The sequence below is a fragment of the Pongo pygmaeus genome, chromosome 4 (assembly GCF_028885625.2).
Source record: "Pongo pygmaeus isolate AG05252 chromosome 4, NHGRI_mPonPyg2-v2.0_pri, whole genome shotgun sequence".
NCBI lineage: Eukaryota > Metazoa > Chordata > Mammalia > Primates > Hominidae > Pongo > Pongo pygmaeus.
The window spans coordinates 60080609-60084353 of record NC_072377.2 but is presented as its reverse complement, the minus strand read 5'-3'; the positions used below and the strand labels follow the sequence as shown (position 1 = coordinate 60084353).

The 3745-nt window shown below is 45.2% G+C and overlaps 1 pseudogene; it reads left to right on the top strand.

Moving 5' to 3' along the window:
- Positions 1–2571: 2571 nt before the first annotated feature.
- On the top strand, positions 2572–3271 carry LOC129036178 (uncharacterized; annotated as a pseudogene).
- The last annotated feature ends 474 nt before the right edge of the window (positions 3272–3745 follow it).

The window sequence follows — 3745 nt, the reverse complement described above, 5'->3', positions numbered from 1 at the left end:
GCCTGAAACATTGGCTTAATTGTGTGTGAATGTGTGTATTTAAAATGTATTTATTTAATATGCCTTGGGTAGCAATGCTAATTCAAGTACTTGAGCAACCAAAGTGTTACAAATAATCCACTAAGACAAATTTGAGGGAAAAAGAGCTTTACAGCTGTCATCTAAAAGTTCTAATGAAATGTCAATTTGTTCTTTATGTTTTAACAGGAGCTTCTGTCAAGGAGGGAGACAAGGTTCTAATTGGCCAGTTTAAGTTAGATGCCTCCAACCTCTTATTTAAATTGCCTGAATCTCAGTGCTCTTCCTATGAAATTTGGTTCCAAGTGACATCTCTTCCTCACCACGGAACAATTATGGTTGGAGAAGGAAATATTACCAAAGGAAAACCCAGTTTCTCCCAGTATATAATTAATAAATTTGGAATTACATACATTCATGATGACTGTGAATCACTGGCTGATAATTTTACCTTTGTCATTTGGCCAAACCAAAAGAGCAAGTCCACCACCAAGCCAGAAGCTGACTTTCTTGAAGAGATGTTTAATATCACCATCTCTCCAGGTGATATTATAATGACCAGGCACCAGAATTAAAGACAAAGGGGCTTCAGTTGAAAGTTCTGCAGGGCAGTAGGTTGGCTGTGGGACCTGAACATCTGAAAGTGGAAGATCTGGACAGTCCTCCAGACGAAATCAGATATATGATCATCCGTAATCCTAATAATGGCTTTTTGGCAATGGCTTACCTTCTGGACACACCTGTTCACCATTTTATACAAGCTGACATTGATAACTCTCAGGTGTGGTTCATACAGGATGGAAGCCCTCCCTCTGGAGTGTTCTACTTTAGTGTGACAGATGGTGCACACCACCCCCTCTATAAACTCTTCCACCTGGATGTCATTCCCATCTCCATCAGCATTGTGAACCTTACTGACCTACTTCTCCCACAAGGCCAGACAACCATCCCCATCACCAGCGCTCACCTGTCAGCCATGACCAATGGGAGGAACCCCCAAATCACTTACATGATAACATGGCCCCTCCAACATGGGCACCTGCTGATTGAAGACCAGTTGGTCATCAACTTTGGACAGGAAGATTTGGATTCAGGAAGACTCTCTTGTCACATGACAAATCTCACTGCCACACAGGACCAGCTACAGTTCTCACTGTTTACATCAGAAAGCAACCTGACAGGACAAACACTGAACATCAGAGTGCAGCCTTTACTGCGGGTTATGCCAAACCTGAAAATTGCCGACAGAGTGGCTCATCAGCTGAGAAGAAGGGACCTAGATGCTACCATGTTGCAGGAAGTCAGGGACCCTGAATGGAGGGACCGGCTGAAGCCATGGCAGAAGAACATAAATTGTGAAGATTTCATGGACATTTATTAGTTCCCCAAATTAATACTTTTATAATTTCTTACGCCTGTCTTTACTGCAATCTCTGAACATAAATTGTGAAGATTTCATGGACACTTATCACTTCCCCAGTCAATACCCTTGTGATTTCCTATGCCTGTCTTTACTTTAATCTCTTAATCACATCATCTTCGTAAGCTGAGAAGGATGTATGTCACCTCAGGACCCTGTGATGATTGCGTTAACTGCACAGATTGTTTGTAGAGCGTGTGTGTTTGAACAACATGAAATCTGGGCATCTTGGAAACAGAACAGGATAACAGCAATGTTCAGGGAACAAGGGAGATAACCTTAAACTCTGACTGCCGGTGAGCCAGGCGGAACAGAGCCATATTTCTCTTCTTTCAAAAGCAAATGGGAGAAATATCACTGAATTCTTTTTCTCAGCAAGGAACATCCCTGAGAAAGAGAATGCGTACCTGAGGGAAGGCCTCTGAAATGGCCACTTTGGGGATGGCAGTCTTTTACGGTGGTCGCTAAGGGATGAAATCAGCCCCTGTCTCCCGTAGTGCTCTCAGGCTTATTAGGATGAGGAAATTCCCACCTAGTAAATTTTGGTCAGACTGGTTGTCTGCTCTCAAACCCTGTCTCCTGATAAGATGTTATCAATGACAATGCATGGCCGAAACTTCATTAGCAATTTTAATTTTGCCCTGGTCCTGTGGTCCTGTGATCTCGCCCTGCCTCCATTTACCTTGTGATATCTTATTATCTTGTGAAGCATGTGAGCTCTGTGACCCACACCCTATTCGTACACTCCCTCCCCTTTTGAAAATCACTAATAAAAACTTGCTGGTTTTATGGCTCAGGGGGCATCATGGAACCTGCTGACATGTGATGTCTCCCCTGGACACTCAGCTTTAAAATTTCTCTCTTTTGTACTGTGTCCCTTTATTTCTCAGACCGGCCGACATTTACGGAAAATAGAAAAGAACCTACGTGAAATATCGGGGGTGAATTTTGCCCGATACTATTGAGCTTGCTAATATGACTGACAGTGATCCCAAATTTGAAGTGACAGAGCCCCCTGTACATAGAAGGCTGGACGAAGAGGGGTTCTACAGCACAGTGATAGAAGAGGCTACTGTATTCACTCAGAGGGACATTGACCAAGGGCGGCTGGTATTCCACCCACAGGTGTGGGGATGCTGAACGACTCCTTCACTTTCTTGCTCAGGGCAGATCATGTACAGCCAGTGATATGTTATCTCCCCTTCACCATAGTGCCACCTGACCCCTCACTTTTGCAAACATTTACACCAGATGTTCCTTTATTTGTCACTGGAGACAACCTTGTAACCTCCGTTCTCTCTCAGGAAAAGCCTGTGATTTCCTCAGGACTTGCGGCACAGACAGAAACTTTAGGGAAACTGACCCAGACCAGATGGCAGAAAGCAGATCCCTGGGGACAGCACAGTGGTGAAGAGCCCAGTGTGGATGGCAGAGTCTCTGCCATCAAGGTCATTTGGCCACCAGCCACCACTAATAGTCAGCTTTTGGGCACCTATGCAGCCCAGAGACAGCAGTTACCCTCTGATGGTCATCATACCCTTGGCTGCCGTGGTCTTCCTGCTGAAAGTGGCTGCAGTGGCCATGTGTGTCTGGCTGTTGAGCCAGAAGGTAGAAAAGGCAAAACCTCTTATCAAGCCCCAGACCAACCCGGAACACACAACCCCAAGTCATAGGCCAGAAAGGAGCATAAAGGTTCCCACTGTCACAGTGACACCCCTCTGCAAAGCTCCAGCAGCCTCCCAGTCTGTCTTTTCAGGGACCTGCAGCATGAACAAATGTCTTCTCCAGTGGCCAAGCCAGTGGACAAATGTGCTACTTGGGAGATGTGGATGAACCTGGTCAAACTCTGCTGACAAACCAACCCAACGCTGAAGCACAGCCACTACTGGGTGTAGATTGAGGGCTCACATTTCTTACTGACCACCTACCGTGTGCCAGGCACTGGGATAGGCATTGGGATATAAAGCAAATAAATGCTGGTTTGATCAACTGAGAAAAGTCAGGCCCTGCTAGTGATTCAATGTTCAATCCTAGCTCCATGGTTAGATGTTGCTGGGTGGTTGATTGTGACTTGCACAACACTCCTGGGCTTTCTGCAATGGGCTCTGTGTGTCGTCTTCTGGACCTGACTTTCTCAGTATACATCAGTTGGTCAATATTTAAACCCTTTACTAAGGTGGTACAGAACACATTAGCCCCACTGAGAATGCCAGTATTAACCTAGGGCATAGAGTTAAAGGAGGAAAGCTTTGAATACTTTACACTGAGAATTCCCTCTGAGTGAGTCAGCAGGAAGTGCAAGAACTA